This window comes from Egretta garzetta, unplaced genomic scaffold (assembly GCF_000687185.1).
Source record: "Egretta garzetta isolate BGI_Z169 unplaced genomic scaffold, ASM68718v1 scaffold587, whole genome shotgun sequence".
Lineage (NCBI taxonomy): Eukaryota > Metazoa > Chordata > Aves > Pelecaniformes > Ardeidae > Egretta > Egretta garzetta.
In genome coordinates, this window is record NW_009260137.1 from 26,944 (window position 1) to 43,398 (window position 16,455).

The window sequence follows — 16,455 nt, forward strand, 5'->3', positions numbered from 1 at the left end:
CTCCTTGGATGATGGGGCTCAGAGGGCACCTGCCAAAACTACAGCTCTCCCCCCAGGGGCAGCTGGTGACAGGGTGAGCGTTCAGCCTTACATGGAGTCAACCACCAGGTTTGGGCCTTGTTCCCAAGCAACCTGGCTCCCAGAAGCCCCAGTCCCAGGGCACTTGAGGAGCTGCTACTGGCCTCACACCAGCCACAGCCTGGGCCTTGATCAGAAGGACTGGGACCTCCCAGGATCCATGCCAGGGACGGTGTCTTCTGGGCATCTCATCTTCCCTCTTCACTCAGGGCCTTCTCCCGAGCTTCTTTTCCTTCCATCTCTCACATGCTTATATCCAGTGGGTGGCCACCTCCATCTGAGGTCGCAATGGGTCTGGGGGGGCAGGAAGGTGGCACACACCCTGTCCTGATTTCAGCTGGGACAGATCGTCTAGATCTTCTTCCTAGTAGCTGGCACAGTGCTGTGTTTTGGATTTAGAAATAGAACAATGTTGATAACGCCCTGATGTTTTTCGTTGTTGCTGGGTAGTGCTTAGACTGGCCAAGGACTTCTCAGCTCTGAGCTCTGCCAGGTGCACAAGAATCTGGGAGGGGACTCAGCCAGGACAGCTGACCCCAACTGACCAAAGGGCTATTCCATACCATATGATGTCATGCTCAGTACATAAGCTGGGGGAAGAAGAAGGAAGGGGGGGACATTCGGAGTGATGGCGTTTATCTTCCCAAGTCACCCTTACGTGTGATGGAGCCCTGCTTTCCTGGGATTGGCTGAGCGCCTGCCTGCCCATGGGAAGTGGTCAGTGAATTCCTTGCTTTGCTTTGCTTGTGTGCGCAGCTTTTGCTTTCCCTATTCAACTGTCTTTATCTCAACCCATGAGTTTTCTCACTTTTACTCTTCTGATTCTCTCCCCTGTCCCATGGTGGGGGGAGTGAGCAAGTGGCTGCATGGTGCTGAGTTGCCAGCTGGGTTAAACCATGACACACTCACACTCGCCTTCACTGACTCTACCAGGCCCATTCCCTTGGCTGTGCACGTGTTGGGTAGCATCAAGGCCCTGAGGGCACTGGTAGGGCTTCTGGTGGTCCATATACCCCCACACCCCCCACACCCCCCGCTGCTCTTTTCTCCTGCACCGCTTCACCATTTCAGAAACTCCCATCCAGCTTGGCCCTGGTGTAAAGGGGCGGACGATTGGGTGGCACTGTCTGTACCAGAAAGTCCTAAATGGCTGAGGCGGAGAGCGAGAACAGGGACAATCAGTTATCCCCTGAGAGCCTCAGAACATGCCTTGTTGAAATCATAGCCCAACTGGCACGGTACCATGGTTACTGGAATTCCAGTGATTCTCGACCCGGATTGTGGCATAGACTGGAAATTTACTGTCAACTGAAGTCAATCATCGCACGATCATATAAAAGAGGGGTCCTAAGGGAGGCCCAGCAAAGGGGGAAAGGTCCAGTTCAGGAACCAATTTGCTCCAGTTTTCCTGGGGAGACAGAGCAGTTGTGTCACACGGTAGCCATACCAAACAGAAGATGGCAGTAGTGTCAACTGAAAGAGTTTGGGCTGAAATGGAAGCTCAGCTCATGAGCTGGCAGGACAACGCTGGATGCAGTTAGGCACATGTTACATGACTCACCTGGAAGTTCAGGCCTAGTTCGTAGAGTTTCCATCCTGGTTTTGGCTGGGATAGAGTTAATTTTCTTCCTAGTAGCTAGCATAGTGCTGTGTTTTGGATTTAGTACTACAAGAATGTTGATAACACACCGATGTTTTTAGTTGTTGCCAAGTAGTGCTCAGACTACTCAAGGACTTTTTGAGCTTCTCCTGTTTGGCCAGGGGCCTACCAAGCTGGGAGTACAGCACAGCTAGGACAGCTGACCCAAGCTGACCAAAGAGCTATTCCAGACCATAGAACGTCACGCTCAGGGGGGTTAGTCGGTCAGTCAGGGGCAGAGTGATTGCAGCTCGGGCAGAGTGATTGCGGCTCGGGGCGTGATCGCTGCTCGGGATGGGCTGGGCATTGGCCAGCGGGTGGTGAGCAATTGCATTGTGCATCACTTGTTTTATATATTCTGTATATTTTCTTACCATTATTATTATCACTATTGTTATTCTTCTCTCTTATTAAACTGTCTCTATCTCAACCCACGGGTCTTACTTTTTTTTTCTTTTCTCCGATTCTCTCCCCCATCCCACTGAGGGAGGAGGGGAGTGAGTGAGCGGCTGCGTGGTGCTGAGTTGCCAGCTGGGTTAAACCTTGACAGTCCCTCACACACATCACTGAGGAGGGCAGGGCGCCAGGGAGAGAGGAGCACACCTGATTTTCCCAAAGCCCAGGATGATGCCCAAACCATCCATCCTTCCCTTTCCCTCTGGCATCCCCAATTCTTGAGATGCAAACGTGCTGGGGCTTCTGTCAAAAAGCTTTCAGTCATCCTTCAGGTATTTGTGTGATTGGTCTAAGTGTAGTGGTAGCTGAAAGAATAAAATAAAAGTAGCATTTATCTGCCTAAATGTAAATATCTGCACCGTAGCAGTCCGCATCCATCTGTGGTAGCCACTCTGGGCAATGCCAATTGAACCCCATGTTTGCGGTCTAAGGAGGGCTACCCCATCCTCGAGTACACATCTAGCACAGTTCAGGCAAAGGGTGGCCTTGCAGAAGTCTCCCTTTGTGTTCCCAGTGGCACAGATGCTGCTGATTTCCCTCTCCAGAGAGTGGCAGAGGCTGGATCCCCTCCTCAGGACCGACTCCCTGCCTGGCCATGGGGCTAGCTCACCTGGTTCTTCATGGCACTTCACTCAGCATCCGTTTTGGTGTATTTGGTGCTTTTCTGTGGCTACTCTTTCTGCTCTGAAGATTGTGAAAAGACAACCATTTTGTAAGAGATGGTCATAAAGGCCCTGCTACAGGCAAGAAGTCCCCAGCAAGAGCTCTGAACAGAGCCAGCAAGGTTGTTAACAAGCACGAGGAAGATCCAAGAAGCTCAAGGCCTCTTCTGAAGTATGGGCGGCCCTAAGAAGTAGTGATGGACCGTGTGTAGGTCTGGGCCAGAGGGTCGGGGGATGTCAGTGAGAAATAAGGTGATACCTGATGGCTTAAGGAAACTGTACAACCATGTCAGAGCCCAGAAATGAAAAGCACTTGATGTCTGTGAGTGGAGGAGATCTGTCCTGGGAATATGGCAGGAAGGGAGGCAGGAAGTGGAGACACTTCCATCTTGTGTGCATGGCTCAACCTAGGTGACGGGAAATGCCTGGTGCTGGGTGGTGGCTGTGCTCAGTCATGCCCCCTCAGCTGACCTTGCTCTCTTCCTCTCTGTCTCTCCGCACGCTTGGATGGACTTCAGGGAACAGCCATGAGCCTGGAGGATGACACAGACCTCCTGGAGCAATGCCCATCACTGTAGGGGAAGAGGGAAGGGTTCCTGAGACACGGGGGAGTGCAGGGGGGGGGAGTGGTGTGTGTGTGGCGGTGAGCATGTTAAAGGCAGGAAGAAGACCTGAAATGGCACAGGGTGGTCATGCTGAGGTGGGATAGGTTGGGTCTGGATTTTGAGGCAGCAGCAGCAGAAGGCCGTGTATTTCAGCGCTGGGTTCAAACAGTGAGGATTCAAACAAGCCTGAGGCTGCGATATCTTGGGCGATAGAGGAGCATTAGCAGGAAATGGAAAGAAGCTGGGCAGGTTATGGAGAACTCACAGGCCTTGGAAAATCCTCCAAACCCCACAGCTTTGCGTTTGAAGCAACAGCCAGCAAGGACAGTGGGACATCAGTAAAGCTTGGGACATCATGGGGCTGGAGTAAGGTGGGAGAAGAAAGGGGGTGGTTAAAGTCTACAGGGAAACAGGCACAGGACAGGGTAGGACAGCCTGGTGGGAATGGCCAAGGGACTTGGTGGGGCTCAGACCCATCCCCAAGAGGACTGAGGTGCTTGTCCTCTCAGCTATGGCTGTTGGCTCTTCCAGTGAGGCCCAGGAGAGGACGCCAGTTTCTTACAACATCAGGGTCTCATTGCTTCCTCACCACCATAGAGCATGGGAGATGTCCTAGTGCTGTCCTGCCCTCAGGATCTCACATCCCCATATCACATGCCATCAGAAAGAGCCCAAGCATCCCATGAGATAAAGGCTCCCTCTTTGCAGGGGATGGGGGTCAGGGCTTGGCCATCTTGCTTGGCAAAACACATCAAAGGCTTTCAGAGCCACCTCCACATTTGATTTTCCACATGGAACCAGTGCCTCTGACTTCCTCCTTCACCAGTCCCAAGGGACAGGCACCCTCTCTGGTCATTCCCTCCATGGGCTCTTCAGTGATGGCCCTTTGTGAGACCCCTAAACACCCTCAGAACCGCCCTCACGCCCCCCGCCCCAGTCTCACCATTTCCCTCAGCAGCTGCCTGGCTGGAGCAGACAATCCCTGCCAGACACATGAAGGGTTTTGGGAGAGCCTTGGCATCTCACAGACCACTACAGGCCTGTATTTAGCCAACAAAGGGAGTAACTGCCCTGAGTTTGATTAGGTCACGTGGGGATGTTGATGAGACAAAGGTCATTCTAGTCAATGGAGATGTAGGAAACCCAGCTGATGGTGAAGACAGAGTCAAGCTTAGATCTCCCTATGGTACATGACATGGTTTGGTCAGCTGAAAACCTGTGTAGTCTGCCCAGAAAATAACAAATATGGACAGGTTCAGCTGTTCTGCAGGTACTTGGGACAACCTCTGGCATCTCAGATGTCACTGGGTGTTTCATCCACCCCCCACTTCCATTAATTCACAGAGGAGCTGAAACGAGCAGGTCACATGCAGGTGGCCTGTCTTGTGCACGCCTGAACTGAGGAGGGAGGAATCCCAGGGCTTGTGGGTTTGTGGCAGGCGTGGGAGGGAGCTGAGTCCCCCTCTAGCCCCAGGGCTACAGATGCAGAATGAGATGCCTCGGCTGACTCCGCTGAGTCCCCTCCCCCGGCTCAGACAGACGTGATCCCTGCCTGTCACTGTCTGTCTGTCCTGCCTTATAATGGGGTGAGGAAAGATCACGCTCATGCCCAGCCCTGTCTCTGATAGGACACATCAGTGGTTCTTCAGGCTGTTTCACAGAAGAGCCCCAGGGACACCCGGAGGGAGCCCAGAGGGGGCAGAGCAAGCGCTGCCCTGGGCTGGGCTCCTGGGATGGAGGGAGCTCCTGGCAAGTGGGCAGCGCTGCAGAGAGACAGCTCTGCCCAGGAGCAGCTCTTCTGCAAAGGGCAGCAGGGCTGAGGGCACTGCCTGCAGGTGCTGAGAGGAGAGGAGGGAGGCAGAGAGAGGTTAAAGGCATCCTGGGGTGGGAGGATGCTGAGAGCTCACTGGAGGAGAAGTCTTCACAGCCCTCTATGTGGTAAGTCTCTGGGTGCAGGGCAATGCAGCTGTGGTTCCTGGAGGGATCTCCTAAAGCTGGCACATCCCACAGCTTGTGGAATCTTTCAAGATGACTCTCACAGTTTCTGGAGGAGGAGAAGGTGCTCCTGAATAATAATTCCCTGCTGCCTTTTCTTCCTAGCAGCTGGCACAGCGCTGTGTTTTGAGTTTAGGATGAGAAGAATGTTGATAGGACCCTGATGGTTCAGTTTGTGCTGAGCAGGGCTTGCACCGGTCAAGGACTTTTTCAGCTTCCCCTGCTCTGCCAGGGGCAGAGGGGGCTAAGAGGGGGCACGGGCAGGACAGCTGACCCCAGCTGGCCCCAGGGCTATTCCTGGAGGGATCTCCTAAAGCTGGCACATCCCACAGCTTGTGGAATCTTTCAAGAGGACTCTCACAGTTTCTGGAGGAGGAGAAGGTGCTCCTGAATAATAATTCCCTGCTGCCTTTTCTTCCTAGCAGCTGGCACAGCGCTGTGTTTTGAGTTTAGGATGAGAAGAATGTTGATAGGACCCTGATGGTTCAGTTTGTGCTGAGCAGGGCTTGCACCGGTCAAGGACTTTTTCAGCTTCCCCTGCTCTGCCAGGGGCAGAGGGGGCTAAGAGGGGGCACGGGCAGGACAGCTGACCCCAGCTGGCCCCAGGGCTATTCCAGACTATATGACATCATGCTCAGTATATAAACTGGGGGGAGTTGACCAGAAGGGCAGTGCTCACTGCTCACCTTGAATACTGTGTTCAGTGTTGGGCCCCTCACTAGCAGAAAGACGTTGCATTGCTGGAGCTTGTCCAGAGGAGAGCAACAAAGCTGGTGAGGGGTCTGGAGTACAAGGCTGCTGGGGAGCGGCTGGGGGAGCTGGGGGGGTTCAGCCTGGAGAAGAGGAGGCTGAGGGGAGCCCTTCTGGCTGCCTACAAGTGCCTGAGAGGAGGGGGAAGCCGGGGGGGTTGGGCTCTGCTCCCAGGGAAGGGGCGCTGGGACGAGGGGCAGCGGCCTCAAGTTGTGCCAGGGCAGGGTGAGGTTGGCCATGGGGAACAATTCCTTCCCCTTGGGGCTGTCAGGGGCTGGAAGGGGCTGCCCAGGGAAGGGGTCGAGTCCCCAGCCCGGGTGGTGAGCAGTTGCATTGTGCATCACTTGTTTGGTATGTTGTTGTTGTTGTTGTTGTTGTTGTTGTTGTTATTATTATTATTATTATTATCATCATCATCATCATCATCATCCCTTCCTTTTCTGTCCTATTAAACCATTTTTATCTCAGCCCACACATTTCACTTTTTTCCCCTCTGGGGACAAGGGCAGTGAGGGAACAGCTGCGTGGTGTTTAGCTGTCTGCTGTGTTAAAACACACCACCAAGGTTGTCCTTCAGAGCAGGGTCCCTTCACCCAAGAGAGGTGTCTGCCAGCGCAGGGACTCTGCCTGCCAAGGGCCAGCACCCAGCCTGGCCGGAGAGCTCCCCACAGTGAGGGGATGGGAAGCTTTGGGTGGAAGGAGCAACCCCCAGGAGGGCAAGATCTGTCTGCTGTTGGGAGGGTGCTGTGTGGGTCAAGCCTCACCCTGAGGACATCTCTGGAGGAGACTTTTCAAGAAGACATCGAGGCTGTCTGAAAGGGAAGGTGCCTGTTCTTTGAGTTTTCTCTTACTGGTTGTCGGGGTGGGCAGTGGTTGATTAGGTTTTATTGCTCCAAATCCAGATGATGAGGGGCCTGGAGCATCTCCCCTAGGAGGAAAGGCTGAGGGAGCTGGGCTTGTTCAGCCTGGAGAAGAGAAGGCTGAGAGGGGATCTCATCACCACCTACAAATATCTCAAGGGTGGGGGTCACGGGGACGCAGCCAGACTCTCCCAGTGGTGCCCAGCACCAGGACAAGGGGCCATGGGCCCAATCTGAAGCAGAAGAGGTTCCAGTTGAATGGGAGGAAGAACTTCTTGACTATGAAGGTGCCTGAGCCCTGGCCCAGGCTGCCCAGGGGGGCTGTGGAGTCTCCTTCTCTGGAGATACTCACCCCCCAACTAGATGCTGTCCTGTGCCCCCTGCTCTGGGTTAGCCTGCTTGAGCAGAGGGGTGGGACCAGATGAGCTCTGGAGGGCCCTTCCAACACCGGCCATGCTGGGATTCTCAGATTCTGTGATTCTGGAGAAGGCACCAAGACCCCAGATCTTGTTGGGACTTTTCTGAGATTCCCCTGAGATCCTGCACACACAGAGGAGGGGTCTGCAGGGCAGAGCTGAGCACACAGTGGGTGGGATGGGGTCTGTGAGCATGGAGGACAGAGGAACAGCTCCGGGCAGAGACATCTTCAGATGTCTGCTCCGGGCAGCAGAGACATGGGCAGGGAGTGAGAGGGAGAGGCCTCCAGAAACGCCATGGTAGGGTGCACATCTGGGTAAGGAGGAGGCTTCACTGCATGCCCATCCCTCTTCCTCTCCTTGCTTCATTTTTTCTGAGCACTGCAGTAATTTTCCTTTCTCCATATCTCCATGGTGCTCTTGCTTTCTGGGGTTTATGTGGAGGAGCAGCTCAGGTTCTGTTCTGATCCTGATGCTGGGGGATGTGTCCTGAAGTGTCTTCATGGGAACGAGGTGCCCAAGCTCCATTTTAGAATGTCAAGCATGTCACTCAGTCAGTAGGGTTGGGGAATGAGCAGACTTGTTCCCCATCCAGATCATGGAGGAGCCTTTCTGTCAGAAAATGCAAGTGCTTTCCTCAGAGAAGTCTATTCTAACATATCACTGACGTTTTCTCCTTGAACAGGCCCCCATGCCCAGAAGGACCAAATGTCCAACAGCAGCTCCATCACCCAGTTCCTCCTCCGGGCATTTGCAGACACACGGGAGCTGCAGCTCCTGCACTTCTGGCTCTTCCTGGGCATCTACCTGGCTGCCCTCCTGGGCAACGGCCTCATCATTGTCGCCGTAGCCTGCGACCACCACCTCCACACCCCCATGTACTTCTTCCTCCTCAACCTCTCCCTCCTCGACCTGGGCTCCATCTCCACCGCTCTCCCCAAATCCATGGCCAATTCCCTCTCAGACAGCAGGGCCATTTCTTACACAGGATGTGCTGCCCCGCTGCCCAGGTCTTTATGTTTGTCTTTTTTGTCACAGGGGAGTTTTACCTTCTCACCATCATGGCCTATGACCGCTACGTTGCCATCTGCAAACCCCTGCACTATGGGACCCTGCTGGGCAGCAGAGCTTGTGTCTACATGGCAGCAGCTGCCTGGGGCAGTGGCTTTCTCAGTGCTGTGGGACACACTGCCAACACATTTTCACTACCCCTCTGCCAAGGCAATGCCATAGACCAGTTCTTCTGCGAACTTCCCCAGATCCTCAAGCTCTCCTGCTCAGACTCCTACCTCAGGGAAGTTGGCCTTCTTGTGTTTTGTTTTTGTTCAGGTATTGGCTGTTTTGTTTTCATTGTCCTCTCCTACGTGCAGATCTTCAGGGCCGTGCTGAGGATCCCCTCTGAGCAGGGACAGCACAAAGCCTTTTCCACGTGCATCCCTCACCTGGCCGTGGTCTCCCTGTTTGTCAGCACTGCCATGTTTGCCTACCTGAAGCCCCACTCCATCTCTTCCCAGTCCCTGAATCTGGTGGTGGCTGTTCTGTACTCTGTAGTGCCCGCAGCTCTGAACCCCTTCATCTACAGCATGAGAAACCAGGAGCTCAAGGATTCCCTGAGGAAACTGATTTTATGGACATTTTTGTGTAGTCGTAAAGTTCCCATCACTCTCCACAAATGACTCCCAATGCATCCTGTACCAGACTTGTGGGTTTTGTTTGTTTTCATTATCCTGATAATTCTTTTTCAGTGTAATTATTTTTACGGTTTGCGCTTCTCATGTGCCTACAGAAATGTTGGGATTCCTCCCACTGCGAATGAGGAATGAACTTTTTCTGTTTCACATGGAGCCTCTATAAACGTATGTCTACGAGTGGGTCAGCGCGGACTCTCCTACAGCATCTCTGTAATAAAAGGGGATCCCCCACCCAGTGCACTGCCTGAATGCTAGGCTCTTTGTTCCAGTCTGGTGCCAAGACTAGGCCCAAAAATTTGCTCCCCATAAGTGACTGCTTGTCTTTGTTTTCAGAAGTGAAAAGTTCCTTGTGACATTGTGACCTGACAGGGACCAAGGCCTGGGTGGCCAATGGTCACTTCCATCCACACCCAGGGTTGTCCCACAGGTGAGATGCAGATGATGTCTTTAAGGAGGTGAATCTTGAGCTGCCTGGAGAGCCCAGGGGATCTCCAGGGACAGTATGTGCTTGGGGCATGAAGTGACCGGAGCCCTACAAAGTGAGAGATCTCTCAAACGATCAGGATTGATTGGCTGCAGCCAATTGCATGAGATTCAACAAGGCCAAGTGGCAGGTCCTGCGCTTGGGTCACAACAACCCCATACAATGCCACAGGGATTGGGACGAGGGGCTGGAAAGCTGCTTGGCAGAGAGGGACCTGGGAGCGTTGGTCGACAGGCGGCTGAATATGTGCCACCAGTCTGCCCAGGTGGCCAAGAGGGCCAGCGGCATCCTGGCTTGTCTCAGGAGTGGTGTGGCCAGCAGGAGCAGGGCAGTGACTGTGCCCCTGCCCTGGGCACTGGGGAGGCCACCCCTCAAATGCTGGGTTCGGGGTTGGGGCCCTCACTCCCAGAAGGACCTGGAGGGGCTGGAGTGTGTCCAGAGAAGGGCAGCGGAGCTGGGGAGGGGTCTGGAGCCCAAGGCTGCTGGGGAGTGACTGGGGGAGCTGGGGGTGTTCAGCCTGGAGAAGAGGAGGCTGAGGGGAGACCTTCTCAGCCTCTACAACTACTGCAAAGGAGGTTGCAGTGGGGTGGGTATTGGTCTCTTCTCCCAAGTAACCAGCCATAGGACGAGAGGAAATGGCCTCAAGTTGTGCCAGGGCAGGTTTAGATTAGATGTTAGGAACAATTTCTTCCCTGTAAAGGTTGTCAGGCACTGGAACGGGCTGCCCAGGGAAGTGGTGGAGGCACAGCATCCATGGAGGTGTTTAAAAGACAGGTAGATGAGGTGCTTACAGACATGGTTTACTAGTGGACAGCTACGGCTGGACTCGATGATCTCAAAGGTCTTTTCCAACCAAATGATTCTATGATTCTATGATTCTATGAAGATGGAATCACCCAAAAGAAAAACATTAAATCCAGCTCTGTGCAGATAAACAAGGACTCTGTAACATCCAAAAAGGTGGTGGGAACCCATCACACACTCTGAAGGGAAGCTGGGGACTGTTTCAGGTCACCGTTAGTGAAGTTGACTGGATCTAGAGGTACACCTGGACACAACTACAGCTATTGGAAATGCATCCTCATCCCTTCAGATACCTGCCCCATCCACAGACCCTGAGGAGGGGGTTTAGCAGCAGTGATTCCCAGCTGGCTGCATCTGCTTCCCACCATGACCAGTATGGCCATGCGGAGTCACTCCATGGGCACCACAGCCCACTCGCTCTGCAGAGCAACACTACCAGCTCGGGGCCTGTGGGAAGCACAGGGAGGGCCATTCACCACCATCCAGGTGAGAGCTGATCTTTGCAATCTGACCAGCCCTGTCCTCCTGCTGGAATCTGTGTCTATACTGGGGGAATTAGAATCATAGGATTTTTTGGGTGGCAAGGGACCTTTAAAGATCATCAATTTCCAGCACGCCTGTTGGGAATCCAGCACTGGCCAGGGACAACATCCACCAGATGAGGTTTCTCAAAGTCCTGTCCAACCGGACCTTGGACACTTCCAGTGATGGAGTATCCACAACTTCTCTGGGGAACCTGTTCATGTGTCCCACTACCCTCATCATAAAACATTTCTTCCTTATGTTCAATCTAAATTTACCCTCCTCCAGTTTAAAAACATGGCCCCATTGTCCTGTCCCTACAGACTTTGGTAAAAAGTCTCCTTCCATCTTTTTTACAAGCCCCTTTTATTATTCTGAAAGGTCACAAAAACATCTTCCCGGAGCCTTGTTTTCTCCAGATATCATAACCCCATCTCTCTCAGCCTTTCTCCATTCGAGAGGTCTTCCATCCCTCTGATCATCTTTGGGGCCCTCCTAAGGACCTGCTCGAACAGATCCATGTCACTCTTGTGCTGGGGGCTCACAGTTGGAAGTAGTGCTCCAGGAGGGGTCTCACAAGGGTGAAGTCAACAGGGAGAATCACCTTCCTCCGCCTGCTGGTCATGCTTCTTTGGATGCAGCTCAGGATACGCTTGGCTTTCTGGGCTACAAGCGCACATTGCCGGCTCATGGCCAATTTTTCATCCACCAGCAACCCCAAGTCCTTCTCCACAGGGCTGCTCTCCATCCATTCATCCCTCAGTCTTTATTGCTGTTGGGGATAGCCCTGGTCCAGGTGCAGGACCTCACACTTGGCCTTGTTGAACTTCATGAGGTTCACAGGGGCCCCCTCCTCAAGCCTGTCCAGGTGTAGAGATGCCCAGACCCCGGCAGACCCCAGAGCAGGGCTCTCTGTGAACCCCTGCCGGGGATACAGCCAGGACTGGAAAGGGGCCATGGACTGGTGGGGGTGCCAAGGCAGGAAGGTTGTGGGAGGATGGGGAATAAAGGTGTCTCATAGGGACTGTAGGTATTGGGTTTGCGTGGCAAGGTTTGGGTAGCAGGAGGGCTTCAGGGATGGCTTCTGTGAGAAGCTGCCAGAAGTTTCCCCTACATCTGATAGAGCCAACGGGAGCCAGCCCCAAGACAGACCTGACACTGGCAAAGGCCAAGACAGTCAGCAACAGTGGTAGCACCTCTGTGATAACGTGTTTAAGAAGAGGGAAATAAAAAAAACCCCAAACACTATGCAACAGCAGTTGGATAGAGGAGTGAGAGGATGGGAGAGGAGCAGCCCTGCAGACACCAAGGTCCGGGAAGAAGAAGGGGCAGGAGGAGCTCCAGGTGCTGGAGCAGAGATTCCCCTGCAGCCCGGGGTGCAGCCCATGGTGGTGCAGGCTCTCCCCCTGCAGTCCAGGGAGGCTCACAGGGGAGCAGATCTCCACCTGCAGCCCAGGAGGACCTCACTCCAGAGTAGGGGGTGCCCAAAGGAGGCTGTGACCCCATGGGAAGCCCATGCTAGAGCAGCCTCCTGGCGGGGTCTGTGACCCCATGGAGAGAGGAGCCCATGCATGAGCAGGTTTGCTAGCTGGGCTGGAGACCACATGGGGACCCACCCTGAAGCAGTCCATCTCTGAAGGAATGCACCCTGTGGAAAGACCCACGCTGTGGAGTTCATGAAGACCTGCAGCCCGTTGGAAGGACCCACGCTGGAGCAGTTCATGGAGGACTTTCTGCCATAGGAGGGACCCCACCCCAGAGAAGGGATAGAGTGTGAGGAGTCCTTCCCCCAAGGAAGAAGGAGCAGCAGAAAGAACATGTGATGAATTGACCCCAACCCCCATTCCCCGTCCCCCTGTTCCACCATGGGGAGGAAGGAGAGAAAATCTGGAGCAGAGTTAAGGCCAGGAAGAAGGGAGGGGTGGGGGGAAGACTTGTCACCACCCCTTCAGCCACATGATGACCCTGGGGATGCAGGAGAGGATTTGCCAGGTGGAGAGCTGTGGTGGGTTGACCCTTGCTGGACTCAAGGTGCCCACCAAACCACCCCACACTCCCCTCCTCAGCTGGATAGGGGGAGAACAATCGATGAAAGGCTGTGGGTTGAGCTAAGGACAGGGAGATCCTTCAGCGATTACCGTCTCAGGAAAACAACCAGACTCGTCTTGGGGAAATTAATTTAATTTCTTGACTTTGACAATCAAATCAGAATAGGACAATGAAAAATAAGAAGATATCTGAAAACACCTTACCCCCACCCCTCCCTCCTTCTCAGGCTCAACTTCACGCCTCAATTTTTTACCTCCTCCACCCACGCAGCACAGGGGCATGGGGAATGGGGGTTGCGGTCAGTTCATCACACGTTGTCTCTGCTGCTCCTCCCCCCCCCCCCCCTTCGCCAGCTGCAGCGCTAGGTCCCTCCCATGGCAGACAGTCCTCCACAACCTTCTCCAACTTGAGTCCTTCCCACCGATTGCACTTCTTCACAAACTGCACTAGCGTTGGCTTCACAAACTGCACTAGCGTTGGTCCTTTCCATGGGGTGCAGTCCTTCAGGAACGGACTGCTCCAGCATGGGTCACCCTGCGGGGTCACAAGTCCTGCCAGAAAAGCTATTCCCATGTGGACTGCTCTCCATGGCTCCACAGGTCTTCCCAGGAGCCTTGTCCAGTATGGGATTTCCATGGGATCACAATCTCTTCTGGGCACATCCACCTGCTACAGCATGGGGTCCTCCCTGGGCTGCAGGTGGAGATCTGCTCCACCGATAATGTCCATGGGGTGCAGGGGGACAGCCTGCCCCACCATGGGCTGCACCATGGGCTGCAGGGGAATCTCTGCTCCGGTGCCTGGAGCTCCTCCTGCCTCTTCTTCTTCTCTGACCTTGGTGTCTGCAGGGCTGCTCCTCTCACATCTTCTCACTCCTCTCTCCAACTGCTGTCGTTGCTCTGCAGGGTTGAGTGTTTTTCTTTCCCCCTTCTTAAATTCGTTACCCCAGAGCTGCTACCACTGTCACTGATGGGATCAGCCTGGGCCAGTGGCAGGTCCATCTTGGAGCCTGCTCGCATTGGCTCTATCAGACGCAGGGGAAGCTTCTGGCAGCTTCTCACAGAAGCCACCCCTGAAGCCCTCCTGCTACCAAAACCTTGACATACAAACTCAAAAGAGTCTTCCTGGGCAACCATTACAGGTTTGAGCCCCACTTTCAAGCTCAACATCACTCTGTAAGTGGGATCTACTCCATGAATTCCACTTTTTTTTTTTTTCTTTTTAAACTGTCAGTATCTCAATCCATGAGACTTTTCACCTTCTGTTTTCTCCCAATCCTCCAGAAGAGGGCAGTGAGTGAAAAGCAGGGTGGGTTTTTGGTTCTGGACTCGGTCAACCTGCCATAACAATCAGAACCTACTCTCCAAGCATGGCCTCACCGGGACTACCTAGGATGGTGCAGCCAGGTGGTCCCCTCCAAGCATAGATATGCACGGGGGGTCCCTGCATGGGCCCAGAGGAGGACACGTGGAGACACCAAACCCCAGCACAACCCAGCACAGAGGAACTGTGGTGGTACCCCTGGGTTGACACGAGGGCAGAGCCAGGGGCCACAGAGCTCGATAGAGAAGACCTCCAGCAGCTCCTCTTCACAACAAGCCAGGGAGTAACACACCCAGTGGTGCTCCTGAGAGAGGACAGTGGAACAGGAGGGGAGGCACCATGAGCTGCAGTGCAGGCCATCAGAACTCGCAACTGGGTATGCGGTTCCCAGCGAGTGGTGACAGTGGTTGCAGCCTCCAAGGGACCCCTGACCCCATAAGCAGCATCGAGTCTGTTACTGACCATGGAGAGCTGCTCTGGCTACAGAGGGGCTGCCAAGAGCACTGGGGCTGGCATTGGCCAGTCTCAGCTCTGTTCTGGCTGCTGGTTTCCAGTTGGCCCTGCTCTGTGCTTTGCAGGTGCTCTGGCAAGGACAGAGGCAGGGCAGGCTTGCCTGTCATACTGACACAGCCCCTGAGCCCAGCAGGAGGATGGGGATGGTGACATTTCCAAGACCAGCACTCCCCAGGACTGTGCTGAATGGCCAGGGCTGGAAATGGCTGGTATGAGAACATGGCTCTGGAATGAAGCTCCTGGGGAAGGTTCTCCTGTCTATTCATGCAGCAGCAAGCCAGGTTGGCTCTTTGGACTGAGGGACTCTTCTTGAGGGCCTTCATGGGCATAGGGATGGTCTACAGTTTCCCAGGTTCTCCTCTGCATGCTGCCTTTTCCTGTGGGGATCAAAAATGCTGCTAGCCCTGCAGACGACCCAGGAGAGGCCTTGTCCACTCTGTGGCCACAGCTGGACCCCTGTCCTTCAGCTCAGGCCTGGAGGAGTAGCCTTGTTTGGAGGTGACTTTTGGGGTAAGCGCTGGCAAAGAGGGTAAGGGAGGCTGTCTCCAGGTCATGGACTGGTCCAAGGGGGACTGAAAGGCAGCAGTGAAATGAAGTGGCTTCTGGGTCAATAGTTCCTTCAGTGCAAGCCCTGACACAGAGTCACAGCCTCCCTTTTGATGCCACCCTTCAGGAGGGCTGATGGGGAGTGGGGGACACCCATCCTTTAACAACTTCCAAGACCTGGTAGAGCACCAGGACAGTGAGCACTTCTGGCATGGCACCGTGAGCATGCTTTAGGGTAACCAAGCTCTTGACACCACCTTGGATTAGCTGAGCACCAGCATTTTTCTCTGTGAGGCAATTTCCAGCCCAGATCTGCTCCTGTCTGATCTCTCCCCATTCCTCCTCTGAGCCTCACAGCTCCCGGTGCTCCTGGCCTCCTCCCCATGTTCCCTGCAGGGTCTGGAGCTGGCAGTGCTGCTCTGCGGTGAGAGGGGGCTGTGGTGCCCAGGGCCGTGGTGTGACTCTGCATTGGTTGTGCTGGTCAGGGTGGGAAGCAGATCCAGGTGGACGGGAGCACTTCTACTGAGACCCTCTCCAGGTATCTGCAGCTGTGGAAGGAGCCAAGAGCATTCCCCCTGGCTCAGGCTGTTTTCCCGTAAGCACCTTGACCTAGCCCTGCTCTTGTACTAAGGCAGACATGAATTGCCCTCCAGTCTCCTTTTCTTGGTCTTCCTGGGTCCCCACTGCCTTTTCTGGTGTTGGCAGAGACCTCCTGTCCTTGTGGATACTGAACCATAGCACTTTACCATTGGGTAACTTCATCTTGGATAGTCTTTCTCTGTCAGGCCCACCTCAGAAATATGGTGTTCCTGCTTTCCTGAGGGCTCCAGATACCCTTCCAGAAGCCCAGCAGCTATCATTCAGCTCTGCTGCATGTGGAACAGCCCTGGGCAGGCAACTCAGAGCCCATTCACCATCTCCAGTGGCACTGGCCACCCACAAGTGAGACATGAGTCCAGCCCTCATTCCCCAACACATCTTCCTGTGACCCTTCCTGTGAGCCCATGGAGAAGCAAGCGCTGCAGCACCCATGGAGAGTGCAGCTCCTGGCACCTATTCCTG

At 54.3% G+C, this 16,455-nt stretch overlaps 1 pseudogene; it reads left to right on the forward strand.

Annotated features, from left to right (window-relative positions):
• The first annotated feature begins 8,169 nt into the window (after positions 1–8,169).
• LOC104128812 lies at positions 8,170–9,137 on the forward strand (annotated as a pseudogene).
• Positions 9,138–16,455: the final 7,318 nt, after the last annotated feature.